Source organism: Girardinichthys multiradiatus, chromosome 2 (assembly GCF_021462225.1).
Source record: "Girardinichthys multiradiatus isolate DD_20200921_A chromosome 2, DD_fGirMul_XY1, whole genome shotgun sequence".
In the NCBI taxonomy this organism is placed as follows: domain Eukaryota; kingdom Metazoa; phylum Chordata; class Actinopteri; order Cyprinodontiformes; family Goodeidae; genus Girardinichthys; species Girardinichthys multiradiatus.
In genome coordinates, this window is record NC_061795.1 from 17,979,264 (window position 1) to 17,997,344 (window position 18,081).

General features: G+C 38.9%; 1 protein-coding gene across 2 annotated transcripts in view; it reads right to left on the reverse strand.

Moving 5' to 3' along the window:
* The window catches only part of shisal1b (shisa like 1b), a 53,733-nt gene extending 39,289 nt beyond the window's left edge, over window positions 1-14,444 (reverse strand). The window contains exon 1 of one of the 2 annotated variants that reach the window (XM_047348887.1): window positions 14,206-14,442. The gene's annotated coding sequence lies outside the window, so the exon portion shown is untranslated. Of the gene's footprint in view, window positions 1-14,205 lie in introns of both variants that reach the window. The other variant, XM_047348878.1, reaches the window with a different exon arrangement.
* Window positions 14,445-18,081: the final 3,637 nt, after the last annotated feature.

Consider the following 18,081-nt stretch of genomic DNA (forward strand, 5'->3'; position numbering starts at 1 on the left):
AAATCCATATCCATAAAACCCCAAATCTGACCCTAAATATTCATTGTGAGACTTTAATCAGTGAAAAGGGTTATACAGTAATTTCAGTCCCAATCACTTCAGAGATTTCTATAGTATTGTACAGTGCTTTGCAAATGTATTCATAGCCAATCAACATAGACTTCTGCTATTAAATACATTACCTTTGTACAATGTTTTTATGATTTATCACCTTAAAAGCACACACTTTACTGTATTTTGTTGTGATTTTATATGATAGACCAATACAAAGTATTGCATGATTGTAAAGTGGTAGAAAACTGATAGATGCTTTCAAATGTTTTTACAAATAAAACGATCTGATAAGTGTGGCATGCATTTAGAGTCAACTCCACCCTCTGCCCCTCAACTCTGACCAGTTCCTCTGCTACTATTGAAAAAATGCCCACAGCTTCATGCTACCACTACTATGTATCACAGCGAGGATAATGTGTTCACTGAGATTTTGTCTAATGCCCAGAAAGTTAAAATATTTGTCTTACATGAGCAGAGCACCGTCTTTGTTATGTTTGCTATGTCACATACACAGCTTGTGTGAAACTGGTCAATAACAGCCAGATTTGTGATATGCACAATTAATAGCTGTACTTTTAGCAGATTATCCCTAGTGAGCTGAGGACATCTGCAGCTCCTCCAGAGTGACAATGTACCTCTTGGCTGCTTGTTTGTTTACTAATGTTCTCTAACAAACATCAGACATAGAGGGAACAATCTGATCTTTATTTGTAATTTATGCAGTTTATAGTTGAAACTAACAAGCTAATATGAGAAGTCTAATTGTGCCGAATGGTAACGTACCACTGGGCCATTCGTTTATCAGTACTTTTTCCAGGGTGATAAATGTATGCATGCAGATGGAGAGAGGTAGCTAATGAGACAGCTACTGGAGTTTAATAAGTTGAATTCATTATACAATCAAGGTCTTAAAGTCAGCTGGGGAATGAGAGTTCTTGGAAGCCAATCTAAGACGGTGGAAATCTACAAACACTTGGATTTTATGTGATTCAGAACATTTGATGCGGCATGTTCCTTTGTAAGACACTGGATAAGTAACAATATTTTTTATGAATGTGTCCTTTGTGTCATTTTTGTTCTAAAACCATTGGTGATTAAACCAGTTTTTCAGTTTTACATTCTGAACATTTTATTTTCATTTTAAACTGAAGAATCAACTGATTAATTCATTGCATTAATACTTAACTGATTTGTGTCAGCTGAGCTGTAGCAGCATCTTTCACAGCTAGACTGTGGGTATAAAATGTGTAGATGCCAGGATTTTGATATAAAAAATTAGACCATGATAAATCATTTCAGAACTTTCTGACACATCTGCTGCTCTAGTCAGCAGAATAAAATAAATAAACTGCATAACCTTGCTGCATACGCATGCAAACCTTTAAAGCTAATATGTTGTTTAAGCACCTTCTGATTCAGTTCTTGTCTTCACAGCTCTGGGTAGAACCCTGACATCAATTCTAGAGAATCTGATTAATCGTAAATAAAGTTATGGTTAGGGTGTTTATTTGCGTCCTTTAGCTAAACATCAAAGTACAAAAGTATTGGTTATGAGAAGATACCAGAAATGTTACAGCATTTGCTTAGTGATTGGATCATTTATGGAACAACAGCAACATTAAAAAACTGGATGTTTGCCCATAACTGATAAAAAAACACTGGAACTGGTCAGGAAAGCTGCCAACAGAATAACAGTAACACTAAAGGAGCTGCAGAAACTTCTGGTTGGTACTGGTTGTGTTCTTCATGACACAACCATCTGCTGTATTCTCCAAACAGATGGACTGAATAGTAATGCTGGAAGACTGAAGCTCTGGGGTTACTTTTCTTCAGATGGAATTGGACTAATTGTGAAGGTGGATGGGATTAAGAACAGTGCTCAACGCCAGTCAGTTTTGGTCTAAAACTTGTTTGCTGGAATGGTGAACACGAAGATGGATTTTATTTCTCAGTATTACAGTGTTACCAAGCATGCCCCCAAAATAAACAAAGGAATGACTTCATTGGAAGAAAACCAAAGTTCTGGAATGTCCTAGCCAGACTTCAGAACTGAGTTTGACAAGATATCTATGGGGTCAACTAAAGAGGACTGTGGACAAGATATATCCTTTTGATCTGGCAGAACAATTGCGAGACATGGGCAAATATTGTCAAATTAAGAGATGGGATGCTCATAGACTTATATCAAAGAGGATTAAATGGTGAAATCGAGTGGTGAAAAGGTGCTTCACTAAAGTATGTGTTTAAGGGTGTGAACACTTAAGCAACCAAGTTGTTCCAGATCTGCTTGTTTTTTAGTTGAATAATAAAGAATATATCTTATGCTAAAGGTTGAGAAATTTATATTTTTTTAACATTACAAAAACTTTAAACAGTTTGCGTAAAGCCTTTATATTTCTTGTATCACCAAGTAGTTTTCCACAGTTCTGTAACATCCAAAGCCGCAGAAAGCCTTCCAGTGTTTGTTCAGAAGCGTCTTCCAGCACTTACACTTCCATCATGGTTCTGAGCGTTCTGCTGGCAGTTAAGTCCTCATCTGGTTCTCTGGCATTCAGAGTCTGTTTTCTATGGTAGTGAGACTGTGACTCATGCAATAATAACTGGACCTATTTTAGCCCTGTAGTTGGGGAGATGTATCCTGCAGACGTTCAGTGTCTGTGATGCAGACAGACATGGCAGTACATCCCAGACAAAAACCCAGCATTGTTTGTCTGACTTTGCTTCAACACCACACGCAGAGCTCATCTGGTTTCTCTTGGAAACATTCCCTGTCATCATCAGCTGACCCCGAGATTTAAAATAGTTCCTACCCAAAGACAAGTGGTCCAGAGGGAATTTCAGAAATGCCAGAAAAACAAAGCAAGACATGGCAACTTAAAGAAAACTGCTAAAATAGTCAGGCCTTTCTTGTATTGTCGTTGGTGGCATAAATATTCTTGTTTTACTTCTTCCACCAAAGCAAGGAGGAAACACTCCTAAAAACTGGCATTTGGAAAAAATAAAATGATCTGTGTATGATCCAGATGTAGGCAGCTTCTTTTTAAAATTATTCCCAAACACGCTAATATGCACAAGTTTCTCATTGCCTTTCATTGAATTCAGTGACCAGAAGTTCTCGTCTTTGTGATTCAGAAGTCCAATTTGTTAGTCAATGTGATCCTAGGGGACGAAATAAAAACAGAGGAGATGATTCAAAACAAAGATGCAACAGAAGCATAGTTTTCTGGTTGGAGATTGAAAAAAAATTATGTTTTTGTCATATGAAATCTGTAAATGATCTGAGATAAAAGGGAGGCATGGAAGACAATTTTTTTTTAAATTGAGACAGAAGTAGAAGTAGAAACTTAAGGACTAAAGCTTTTAGTGCATTAAAGCTAACGATAGGGTGTGGTCAATATATAAATGATTTCAAAATTGCCTGAGTACTCTGCAGTATAATCCAATGGGAACAAAATGTCACTGAAGAGCTGCTTTGCAAGTGTTTCAATTATTAGCTAATGCAACACTGCATCCAATCGTTAAAAAACAGTCTCAACTCTTAATCCACAGTGACTTTTATGTGACTGCATTGGATAGAAAACATTATCATGCCAAGAAAAGGTTTACCTTCGGATAACCCCTCACACAGCAGACTAAACTGCATACTGCTCAGCCCTGAGAATAGTCACAATATATGCAGGGTGGACATGGAGAGCTCCCGGTCATCTCGAGGTGATAGAGGTCACCAACACCAGAGGTAACAGATGACTCTGTACCACGCAGCCAAGAATACCTCAGATGGGAGAATACTTCACACTCCTCCTCAGCCAAATGCTAATGATGTTTTGGCAGTCGGTTTGAACAGCCAGTAAAAAAAATATATCGTAGAAGTCAAGAAACTGTTTGTATTCTGTTCCAGCGATTATTACTGGAACTGGTTGACTGACGATCGCAGTGGGATCACACCTCATTAACGAGGCTGTCCTGGTTTTGACCCACCTCATTTTGGCAGTCTGTCAATAATAACTTCCTATTATGTCCTCAAATGCTCCCCAAATGCCAGTAGGTTCAACTCTGAGCTCTTACATTGCTGCTGCAAGGCTCTGCAAAACTGAACAGACTTTTTATTATTGACAGAAATTATATGAATGTGTTTTTTGTGCCTATTTAAATTATGAATAATTATAGTCGAAATGGATTAGAACGAGCCGTTATATTACAGTCATTTAAGTCCATAATGACTCATGGATTATAGAGAGGCTTTATTTAGCATATCATCCCTGTTTGCATGGTGAGCATGTGCAAGATGCAAAAAAAACCCCCAAAAACAACCCATTCTCAGCAGATTCAGCGGACGGTGATTCTGCTTTTACATTTGCCAATGGTTAATCTCAGCAGAAACAGGAGTCCAAACCTCCAGAACTCACAGTTTTTATCCACATTAATGCTTTCCTGTCTTTATACCAATTTTTGTGTCACCTTTACTCCCTTTTAACAATGAAGTTTAGCAGTGGTGATTAGGGAAAAGAGATGCCGCTATATCAATCCCAACAGACCCAGTATGTTGCAGACAAGAAACCTTGTGTTTGCAATGCAAAGATCAACATCAGAATTTGTACTTTTTTTCCCTATATTAACAAATCTGATTCATTATAAAAGCATGTCCTGTGGATTGAAAATAGATTTTAGCTGAATGTTATGCCAAAAATACATTTGTGACACATACGCACAGGGGTTGACTGATTAGAACTCGGACATTGGTTGTAGCCATTAACACAGGGAATCACCAGTAGATAGAAAAACAGATTCAATAAAACATAAATGGGAAAAGGTTTGTAAAGGAGCTTAAGATAACTAGGGTTTGGCTTTAGGAGAGACAGTAAGGCTATAAAGCAATACTTAAATTAAGGATAGCCCAATTAGGGGTTATTTTGGCATGGATGCAAATGTGAGCTTTTAAATCCCCATTGATAATCCTGCACAAAGGTGCTGAAAAATAACGTTTTTTATTAGTACCTTCGTATTATGAATCTGCCCCGCAACTCATTGCCCAACCATATTCTGCATACAGCAGACATCAATATTCATATTCTATGTGAGCCACAAATATTGTCCCAAGAGGAGATTCTGCAGGCAATCTTATGTTTCAAAGGATATATCTGACTCAGCACATAGAGCTGCAGTCTTCAATAAACACTTGTCTGTCTACTGTAAATGTTGCCTTCACAATGAACAACTTGCTGAAGTGTTTCTCTGTTTTGATATAAACCATTCATAATTTGTCTTTTAAAATGTTTGAATATAATTTATTTTTATGCAGACAAAACAAATGATGTTTTTCTGCCTCGTTTAAACAGGATACAATTTATCAGAAAGCGTTTCAGCTGCTTTCTTGACCACCCACCCCCACAAGGACAGCTGTTTGGGTCCCATGACGCAGATCGACAGTAAGCACCAGAAGCCAGTGCAGGCTTTCTTTCACAGTGAATGTTATTGCAAATGGTTAAAAACATTTACACTGTTAGGAAAAACACATATTTGTTAAAACCACAAAATAACCCTCAATTGTTGGCTACGACTTTTAAAAATTGTTTGCGCAAAGCATGGCTGCATAGAATGTTGGAGGTACAACTGACACAAATCCCCACACAGCACAATAAAACAAGTATCAGGAGTTGAGCTTAGTCAGGGACTCCAATACTCATCATTTCAAAATGCATTGAATCCATACTTGGAGTAGAATCTGGACATTCCTACCTCAAATATTAAATGTGTCAATTGTATCATAGGACATAGAAAAGGTAGGCCATCTTTGTTCTATTCAAAAATCACATTAGCATGAATTTTGTCCTTATCTACACATCACAGCTGCCAGTCACAAACAGCTACTACTCCCTTTAACACCTCTTAATCAGTGGGATAGGGTTTTTACATAAGATCTGTTTCCCATTTCTTTTGACAGATTGTTGATGTGATATTAAACAGAGGTAAATGCAAACTCATGCAATAAATGAACACTGGCATCTTTTAACAGAAACAACAGATTTCAAACAGAAAACAAAATCAAAAGCTCTTTGTTTGCAGATGCAGAGAAAACCTTATTTCTGTATTCTCTTTAACAAATCATTTCACAGCTCACAGTTTTCATGCACAGTTTTGTTTTGTTCGGGTCTGAACTACATGTCCCCCTGCTGCTCGTCGCAAACAGCTCAAGATAAACCAGTTTGAAATCACACTTTAAAGAGTTGTGGGATAATTTTTTTTATGACAGCCAACACAGAGTCTGTAAGGACATAGGGGCTCTCTGATCTTGAAGTTTATGCTCCATATTAAAGGATGCCACATCTGGCTTTAAAGCCCAATGTTGCTTTTGAAGGTAAATACACAAGGTTTTAGCACCTTCTAAAACTAGATTTTTAAATCTGAACAGGGTAATGCACTTACTTGCTTACTTATCACTAACAGTAACAATTTACAACTGTGTGATAAAGATTTATACAGTGCCTTGTCAAATCATTCGCACCTCTTAAAAATATTTCCCATTTTATTACATTACAAAAACAAAATTCCATATATTTCTTTGGGATTTTATGTGACAGACCAAGAAGCAGTTCAAATAAAATGATCAATCAAACATGTTTTTTCAGCATTGTTTTGTCTAAAAATTTGTATAAAAGCTGCTGACACAACAGCTACTACAGCTACAAACTGGACAATATTGGCCAGTTTGCCACAAGCCATGTGGGAGACACAGCAAAGACATGAAAAAAGGTGCTCCGGGTAGAATGTACATGAAAATGTGTATTATATAAAGGCCAAAAGCTAAATTTTTGGCCTACATGCAATGGTGGAACACTAGGATAGCGCATCAGCCTGAACCAACCACCGTCACAGTGAAACGTGCTGGTGGCAGCATCATGCTGTGGGGATGCTTTTCTTTAGCAGGGACGGGAAAGCTGGTAAAAATGACACTGGGGCATAGGATCACCTTCTAGTAGAACAATGACCCTAAATATATAGTGAGAACTAAAATGAAACGTACTACAGTCATAAACAATTTGAGAATCTGTTGAAGTGAAAATTGACATTGACATATGCTCTCCATTTTAATTTGACTTGGTTTAAGCTATTTTGCAAATAAAAATAAGGGAAAAAAAACAACTTCCAGGACCTTGTAGACATACCCTAGAGCAAATGTAGCTTTGATTGCAATAAAAAAGTTTTTTTTTTTTTTTTACAACGAAATGACGTAGGGGAGTAAACACAAATGCACACAATTTTTTCCAATTTTTTAACTTTAAAAACTATGTATAATTTTCCTTCCTTTTCACTATATTAGATATTATACTATAACTTAAAATCTCAATGAAACATAAAGAAAATTGTGACTGTAAAAAATTCAAGGGGGAAAAATATTGTTAAAAACCACTATAACACATTAAAAACAATTTGCGGTGACTTTAAGTATGCTTAGAGGTTCTTTTTTTTTTTTTCTTTTCAGAAATGGATCCTTGGGTTAACTCAGTTGTGATATGTTGTCCTTTGTACCCCTCCATATTTTCATTAATATTTGCATGTCATCCTGTGGCAGATCGTTCATGTATGATTTAACTGTTTCGGCTGGTAAATTGCTCAGAGGAGCCCAGGTAATTTTTCCTCCGTTTTGTGCTTCAACGGAGATACAGATGTACAGAAACACAGAGCAAACACTGCATTAATATTCAAAAGAGCCACCGGGCAGACCTTCGTCAGAGCTGCAGCAGCTTGTCTATCATTTGATTATTCATCTTTGGAGCTGCACAAACAGAGGAAATGCCTCTCTGATCCCCAAACTCCTCCGCCCACTCCATAAGAAAAAAACAAAAAAAACATCTACAGCAAGGAAGCTCAAAGCAACCCGCAGACATACAGAAGAGGATGGTGATGTAATGAAATGCACCGTATTATATTACCACTGAGATGTAATAATAATAAAAAAAACTTCTTAGTTGTTTTATTAGAAGGAAGGAGAAAACTGTGACATCCTGCATGCATGTTAAGAGAACTGTCAGAAGAAACCTCAAGGTGGGGATGCATAATTTCGCCACTTGATGAAACTAATGATATTAACATAGAGATTATAATGATACCACCATAACTTTCTGCTGTAAATCCCGAGGAATGATGAGCAGAGAGCGTGTCTTCCAGATTATCATCTGTTCTTTGGAGTCTGATATGTGGGAAGGTTGCCATCACAGGCAATGCTGCCTACATACAACTATAGACACCCAGAAGAAAAACAAGCACACCACGTCTCACTTTCTAACTTTGCGTTGTCTATTAAAGACACAGGCATCTATTTGGAGATAATGCACTGAAGCTGCAGTTTCTCACTCACACACACACACACACACACACATAGAGTTAGGCTAAGGGCAGGGGAACCTGGTGTGAACCCTCTGGAGATAGGTGTTTTGATGACAGAACAGATAAACCAAATGAAACCAGAGTTTGCAGATACCTCCTTGCTCACCGAGTGGCCACACGCTGTTTATTTTTGGGGGCCGGGGAATGTAATTATTTGACTGCTGCTGGTGTTTATTAATCGGTTAAATTCTGAGTTGGAAATGGTTCAATGAGTTAGGATTTTATTGGAGGGGTGGATGATGGGTTGCGAGATCCAGGACTCTTGACAAATCTGATAAACGCAGTTGTTTTGATTAAAATGTTCAAACGATGGTAGATCAGAACTGTGATCTTTGGCTTTTTAGCTATTTTTAACTATTAACATTAAATTTGTTAATATTTATAATTGAATCACAGTTTAATTCTAATGTTAAACTTTAAATGTACACATATTTACCGATTTGGATATAAAGGATCCATTTTAACTGCAAATACGAGGCCAAACAACCAATCTACCTCTACTGATTAGAATCAAAGCCCGAAGTAACAAATGAATGTCCACCAATCTTATTATTCAACTGTTTCAGCTCTAATCCAGGGCTATCACAGGCCAGCCCTTGAGGGCCAGTGTCCTGCAACCTTTAGATGTTTCTGTAGTTCAACATAGCTGAATCAATTAATTGGGTCATTAGTAGGTTTTTGTACAACCTGATTGCATGCAGTAGGTAATTCAGCTATTTGATTTAGCTGTGCAGGATCAGGACCACTTCAAATGTTTCAGGAGAATCATAATTTTCCAGACATAATCAGACTTTCGTTAAACCTTGAATGAAAGATATCTGCTTTAATCTATTTTATCTAATCCAAGAGGGAAAATGGGGCGAATGCAGGGTTGAAGTTCTTTCATTCACACAGTTTTATGTTGTTTCAGCTTAGCAGAGTTACATCAAATTTTCCCACCTAATTCACACTGGAAAAGCTGTGCCTTGATTTCAAAAATCAAACATTCAAACAACAGGCAGGATAAACATTCAGCTCTTTATCTCTCTCTCTGCTGCCTTTACAACCAGCCTGGTTTGCTTAGGTTGAGAAAAGGGAGGATTCCCAGTGGATAATGAGGGAAGGTGGTCCCCTAGGCATTGTACAGAAAAAAACTCTTCTTATGAATGTCTAATAACAAATCTGTCAGGAATGTTGCAGGTAGACAAATGGCGATATTAACAAAAACGAAAAGAAGGATTTTTTAAACAGTCATGCTAGACACAGCTGACCCGACTGGATTGCCAACGCTACAGTTCTTGCTCAAAGGTGTACACATCTCAGAGCTTCTTCTGTGGTATTGAGGTGGCTAGCTCCTCTCCCTCACTACCGGATATTGCTCCAAGATCCAATATGGTGTGCCAAAAAAGAGACATGATTTTTAGAAGCTATTCACACAAAACCTCAGAAAATCCTCCATTGGCTTTAAACCCATGAAAACAACTATATAAGTCAGTCAGTCAGTCATTTTCTACCGCTTCTTCCAAAGTGGGTCGCGGGGAAGCTGGTGCCTATCTCCAGCAGTCTATGAGCGGGAGGCGGGGTACACCCTTGGACAGGTCGCCAGTATGTCGCAGGGCAACACACAAACAACCACGCACACAGTCATTCACACACCTAAGGGTAATTCAGAGAGACCAATTACCCTAACAGGCATGTTTTTGGACTGTGGGAGGAAGCCGGAGTACCCAAAGAGAACCCAAGCATGGACGCGGAGAACATGGAAACTCCATGCAGAAGAAATCATTTAAACATAAATTTCACATTTAATTGAAGGTCAGCATATTCATTTAAAAGTAAGACAAAGCTGACTACACGTAATCATAGACAAGGACTCAAACAATCCAGCTTTCTCCATTACAGTCTCTCTGTTTGTATTAACAGAAACTCTGTCAGCTGTTTGCACCATATGTGAAAAAATAGCTGCCTCTTAACATCAGAAGTACAGCTGGCAGTCCATGTGACCTGAGAAGGATATGAAAGGTTAAAAATGGCATATATTTCAGGTTGGCCTAAAGCTATGGAATGCAACATTCATAAGCGCTACAAAGTCAGCTGACAACACTCTTTGGTGTGGAGGTGGTTACACAGAATAAAAAAGACTCAAATTGACCTATTTTCAGTATCAGTGAGCTGTTAGAGGAGGCCTACAGAGATAAAACAGGTACGATGTAGTCCTTGCTTTTTTATAAATAATAGGCTGAAAAAAAATAGATTGAATTCTTCTTTTATATTCTTATAATTTTTAAAGAGAAATCTGAAACAGCTCAACTCACTAAATCGGCCGGTCAAAGCTTTACAAAAACAGTTGACTAAAAACTGTCCACAAAATTTGAATTGATGCATTCCTGATTTTATTCTCTGCAGGTTTGAAAATGTTGGCTTAACACAACAAATGTAAACCTTTAAATATGTCATTTGTTTTAGCTCTAATAATAACTATATTAAAGGTATATGTGGTTCACCTGCCCTCCAAGGTCAAACTGGAAACCACATGGTTTGTATTGGCACAGCTGCAAGCAAAGAGTCATGCAAATGAACAGGAAGTTGAACAAGCAATGAAAAAACATAAAAAAGGGACAAATAAAATGTACTGGTTCTGCACACTGTTGCAGCAGAACTGACTATTTCTGCATCACATATCTGTCAATCTAAGACTGCGTCGTTACGCTAAAAGTGTGCAGTTTTTAACTTATTGTGCACTTTCAGAATAAGTTTCAATTTCAGTGCCATAAAAATGTTGATGTAGCACATAATCCTTGGCACATTGGTAAATCATGCTGAGTAGAAGTGATAAGGGACTTACAAGTAGGCCCACGGCTTAGGCATGCTAAGTACAAAGGTCTATTACCTAATAAGCTGCAGAGCACTCAGGTTATATTTGACTTCCTGTAGGCAGTTATACAGCTGACATAATGCACACATCTGTTCAATGTGAGATAAAGTGGGACATACTTTATTCTTACTGTGACCCCAGACAGACTCCTGGCTTCTCTTCACTCACACACCCTCCTATGTTCGCTCTCTAATCTGATATATGACAGGATTTGGTGTGCAAGGATTATCAGAGTAAACAAAGTACCTCTAGGGAAATTAAAAAGTTATGATTTCTTTCTTTTTTTCTCTACTGAACTATGATAAGAACCACTGCAAGCTGATCGTGACCACAGTTGATTTCTGTCTATACTTCTGTCTGTTCTCCTGATCATTCTGTTAGAGATTCAGGCATCAAATGGTCTCCCTCAGCCAGAAGATTGTTTGGATTGTTTGCCTCCCAGCTGCTCTGCTGTTTTTACATGGTTTTGATTATTTGTTCTGAATTTAAAATTGTCCACCCTTTTTTACCTCACAAATTTTTACCTTTGGGGCTCCTGCCAAGCAACCTCGCCAGAAACGTCACTGAGCCATGAAGGACTTGCTATAACCATGTCTGTGAGCCAGCACATTTTTGTCTGAGTATTTAAGGCAGGTGACACAGAAAGTGGCCCTCAACTATTGACTGATGTTTGAATCTGACTATGCTGACCTCACGTCTTCAATCTCTCCCACAGACCAGGTTGTGATTGTGTGAATCCAGACCAAACACAGAGTGAGCATAACCACTGCACTGAGTAATTCTGTTTTAAAAGCTCATTTTTCACTTTAGGGGTCTCTGTATAAACACATCCTACTAAACGTACACCAGCACTTTCCTGTCACTAAAATGAATAGACCGGAGGCTTGTGCCATATCTCTCCTTTCGTGTCCAAACACTTGCTATCCAGAATAATTGCCTTACCACCCAACAACAAATATTTAAAGAACTTCACAGCTTAATGCCATGCTTGAGTCTTTATCAAAAGGCCTCCTTTGCTGCCAGCGCCTGGGCCAACTCTCACGTCTGCTCTTATCTTATCCATGCCGGAAAATGGCTGCAGGAAAGCTTTGTGATAAAAAGTGAGCATGGAGGGTCTTTGTTAGTTCGCTTCTTAGTCACAGAAGCAAACAGAGCCTGAACAAATCTCCCATTCCACCATATCCTTCTGGATGTTGCCATCAAAAGACGGGTACACTCTGGTCACAAGGCAATACGTGTGGTCAGGAGCAATACCCAGGTGGGCTGTGGTGTTTAATCGATTCTCAACTGGTATTAGGAGACCCAAGATAATATCCTCCACACCATGGCATCATGACAACCAGCCTGAATTATTAACACGAGGCAGGATGAATTCATGCTATCATTTTTCCTACTAATTCTAACCCTAACATCTGAATAGTGCATCAGAAAGTGAGACCCATTAGACCAGGCAATGGGTTTTTTTTCTATTATGGTATGCAATTTTGAGACTCTGTGAAATACAACCTCCGTTTCCTGTTCCTAACACCTAGTGTGGGCTTCTGCTGCTGAAACCCATCTATACTTCATTATGGGTGTTCTGAGATGGTATTCTGGATACCTTGGTTGCAGTGAGTTGTTATTTAAGCTACTGTTGGCTTTCTATCATATCCAAAGACTCTGCCTATTCTCCTCTGACATCTGACATCAACAAGGCATTTTCATCCAAACAACTGCAACTTAGTGGGTATTTCTTCTGACTATTTTCTGTAAACCTCAGACAGTTTTCAGTGAAAATATCAGTAGATCTTTTTCTTCGGCAACAACAACCATGCACCACATTCAAAGTCCCTGAAATCGCCTTTCTTCACGTTTTTGATGTTCAGGTTGAACTTCCGCAAATTCTCTTTTTTATGTCTAGATGGACTGAAATGCTGCTGCATGACTGGCTTATTTGCTCTTTGTGTTAACAAGCATGTGGACAGACATATCTACCGAACTGGCTGGCGAGTGTATATTATATTAAAAGCAAGATTTTAGAATTGATGTTATTTAACTATAAAGAAGAATAAGCTGACATGCAAAAGTTGAAATACAAGGACACGAATGATTTCTTAATGGGTATGAAATACGCATACCAACTGACATCAAGTCAAGGGTAGGTATAGGATAATCATTTTATTTAGTTTGTTTGACACGATCATAGACCGAATCCTTTCTACTGTTGTCATTAATGGTGAGGGCAACAGACACCAGGGACTCTCTGTACAGCTGCTAGTAAGACACACAATCACACTTTCTTGCAGTCAGCCGTTGGAGTGCATACACTTGAACAGTGCTCACCTCCGTGCAAAATCATAAAAGCTTCACAACTGCTGCTCCTGGGCAAGTTTTCGCACAGGCAAAGGCAGGATTTTTCACAGAAGAATAGCCTTTTGTGTAAATGAACAAAGGGAATTTCCTTCCTTCCCTGCTTCTCTCTCTCTCACCCTGAATTCTATCATATGGCACCGTGCGTCTTCCCACACGCCTGTTTCTAAGTTACCGGCAGCGTTGGCTGCCAATCCAGCTTAATTGCCTCCTGTGTAAAGTGACAGCTGATGAGCGGGCAATGAGAGAGAGCTGTCCTTGCCTCTTCTTGCAGATCGGGGTCTCCTTTCCACCTGAGAATTATTCTTTGCCCCTTTGGGAAATAAACAGTAATGCCGGCCTGGAGTGAAACTTCAGTAACTAACATGGAAACTGGAGAAATATCACTATAATGAAAAGAAACCACATGTTCTCATTTACAAAACTGCTCTGTGAGGATGAATAACTAAAACCAAGAGAAAACAATATAGCTTTGAATGGAAAGAAGTTGTTTAGAAGCAGAGGCAAGAAAAGAGGAAATTATAGTCGTTGCCGTTTGATGCTAAGCAGCTTTCTTTAGTTACCTTGATTGATCCTGGAGAAAAAGAAAAGATCTGCTGCTTCTCTGCCAGTCACAGAATTTGCCACCCTGTTGCTCCTTGTTCCCACTTCTTTTATTGGGTCTTCCTCACTAATAGATCCTCCTCATCCTCAGGTTGGGGGCTGAAATTAACAGCTCTTGAGAGAAAACCAGAAAACACCCCAGAGTGGAGAAGAGGAGAAGAAACACACTCTTCTCACCCCTTAGTCCTCCTTGGCAGTGTATCCCCATCCGTCAGAGCGCAGCAACTGAAAGTGTGTGCACAAGACAGAGAGAGAGAAAGAGAGAGAGAGAGAGAGAGAGAGAGAGAGAAGCAGGAGAAGGAGGAGGAAATCACACTCAATGGGTGAGTGAGAGTGTGTGAGAGAGTGGAGGGTGATCCTCTGTATAGTACGAGCTCCTGTTTATCTCTCTGTCTGTCTGTCTCCTGTGCATGCATTCCTTCTCGACAGAAGCCACAGGGTCGGCTGCTTTTACAGCAACCAGAATGGTTTCCTCCTGAGGGAAAAGACTTCCTGTTAGCTCTCTCCTCAACTTTCCTCACGGGTGAAGGCGGTATGAGTGTGGTGGTGTTCTTGTTTTTAATAATTCCCTTCTCTCATACAATCATATTCCTGCTACGTAGTCTTCAATTTAGACTAATGACCATCCCAGCCAGCCATACTGTGATTTCCTTTCTCCAAACATGGTCTATGCAGTGGTTATCCCTTCACTTCATCATGTAAAGCACTTTAAATTGTCTTGTTGCTGAAATGTGCTATACAAATAAACGTTGTCTTGCCTAATGAAGAACTTGCTGTGAATTACATTTAAATGCACACTGTGTAACACACCACCAGGTATTTGCATGTTGACTAGTTACTGTTTTAAACTGTATGTATAATTACAAAGTGCAAATTAATCTTTGGGTATTTTCTTTTATTTATATTTGAGTCAACTATAGAAATTACACAAGTTTTTTACCAAATATAAAATAAAGACTTTGAGAATACACACTCTAGCCACTTTATTAGGTACAGCTGTTTATTACTTGTTAACACCAATAACGAATCACTCAAGACATTTAGGCATCTAGATGTGGCAAAGGTAAATTGCTGAAGTTGAAACAGGGCATCCGCATGAGGAATAAAGAGGATTTGGATTTTCAGTGCCAGACAGACCTTTCTGATGAGTCTTGATTTCAACTGCAAGATTCAAATTGTGGGGCCAGAGTTTAGAGTAAACATGAAAGCATGAATCTATTCTCCCTTATTGCAACTTTTGAAGGCTGCTGCTGGTGGTGTAATAGTGTGGGTAAGATTTCTTTGGGACACTTTTTACCCTTCACACTTGAGCATTATTTAAACCCCACAGCCTGTGGCCATCTCTTTAGAACCACAATGTACTCATCTTCTGATTGCTACTTCCAGAAGGATGATGCGCAATGTCACAATGCTCAAATCATTTCAAACTTGTTTGTTGAACATGGTAATGAGTTCCTTGTTCTCCAGTGGCCTCCACATTCACCAGATATTGATCCAATGGAGCTCCTTTGAGGTGTGGTGGAATGGGAGGTTTACATCATGGATGTGCAGCTGATAAATATGCAGAAGGCAAGTGATGCTTTCCTGTCCATATGGACCAAAATGTCTGAAATATGTTTCAGACACTTGAATCTTGTTGAATCTTGTTTGCACATTTCTTTTTCCATATTTTGGTAAATAGCCAGTTGTTTTTTAAATATACAAACAAAGTTTGTTCATTTTGAATTACTCTTCTCAGTGTGCTTTTAATAACTGTGCTGCTTATGTTATACTTTTGCCCGTAGAGTCTCTTAATTCTTAGTTTTATTTCACATTACTGTTGTGTAACTCCGCATGCTTCCATTTATCTACTGCTTTGCCGCTGGTACACCTGAATTTCCCCACTGAGGGACAATAAACAACATTTCTATTCCATTCTGAATCTAGGCCATGAAGAATTAAGACAGTTCTGCAGGCAAAAGGTGGTCCAACCTGGTACTAGCAGTACCGGGTTGCCTGTAGAATGTATAACAACTCAATGTCTTGTTGACATTGTTTCTGTACCTCTGAAGCATTTGTTTAGTGCTCTTCTTTTTTGAAAATGTTTTTTCCTTCAGGTGCACCTTACTTTCTACTGCTTAATTAATGGTCAACACCCAACATACCTGAATATTTCCCAGTGCAGGAAGGAATTCCGAAGCCCAGTGTTGAAGCCAGAGAGGTCGGAGGCAAAGAGGCAAAAAATTGCTGGAGGCCAGCCAAATACAAAAACAAGTGAAGAAAAAACCATAAAGACATGCAGAGTTGTCTGCATTCCAAGGGTACATGTTTTCATAAATAATGAATGAATTCAATGAAGTAGCAGAATATGACCTATGTGACCCCCTGATTATTCAAAATGAGATCAAAAGGAGAGGCCATTGGCTGCTCACCTTGCTATAGCAGAATACATGTGATTGATCAATAGTGTTTGACCGTACAGTGTTTGGAAAGAGTTGGTTTTCTTATATTTTTAGAATGCTGTCTTTGCTCCCCTCGCAGAGAGTTATTCTTTCCACCTAAAACCAAACTTCTATTTTTTTTTTCTGGTTCAAACAAAGTTAAATTAAAAAAACAAATCTACAGTGTGGAGATGGGGCCGTAAGGAGATATCAAACAGATCAGATAGTTCTTTGAATGCATAGAGCCTACATCATGGTCTCTACCTGCTACAAGGACCTGCAACAAGTTGCTTCCATGCCTACAAGATCCACAGATAAGTCAACAGCTGTTGCTTATCCCGGACCAAAAGAGCACATATACAGTATTGAGATGCTGATCTACAGCTCTGCTCAATCACAACTCCATACACACGGTTTGGAGGCTACCGGATCTAAACATTATTGTTTTAATATGCAACTGAGTCCTGGTTCCCTTGACAGGCAGACAACAGCTGGTACACACAGAAATGCCACTACATCCCTAATGCACCTCAACACTGGTGCCCCACTGGTGCTAAACCCCCTCCTGTTCCCCCATAATAGTACAGCCAAACATAAATCAAACACCCTTATTAAATTTACAGATGACATCGTGACTAAAGCCTGCATAATAACACATAGTAAATAGTCCTTCTACAGGGAGAGGATGCCACTGTGCTACAGGGACAACAATCTGCTGCTCATTGTCAACAAAACAGGAGTTCTTTGTACATAGAAGGATACAAAGAGGAAAAGATGCCCTAGTTTCCGGGGAGGGAGCAGAAGTGGAAATGGCCATTTGTTTCAGGTTTTTACAGATGAACACACGTAAGACTAAATTATTATTATTATTATAAAATCTGAAGGCAAAACCATCAAGAGAGTGGCTCCTCTTTGTGTAGTGACTGTGGAGATTCAGCATTGACTCTATTAGATTCTACTGGTGCATGCTACTGGTGCATGCTACTGAAAATGTTTTATCAGGTTGCATCAGAACTTAGTAATTACAATGCTCTGAACCTCAAAGCTCCAAAGGGGGTGATGCGATTGACAAACAGTTTTAACTGGACTAAACTAGCAGCCATTCAGGACCCTTATGGACAGAACCACAGAAAAAAGGCCAGCAAATGTCATTTTCAAGACCTCCTGTTCGAAAGGCGGTACAGACACATCCAGGAGAATACCCCCAGATTCAAGAATGGTTTTTACTCACAAGCCATCAGATCTAAATCGAAATAATGGCAGCTAAAAGAATCTTTAAAGACTGATTTCTGTAATTTTACTCTCACTTAAGTCCTTGTATTCATACTGGACATATTTTACATCACTATGCAGACCAACCACTTTAATGTAGTACACTGTATTTTGTTTAAAGTCTGATTTTTAAGTCAGTTAGTC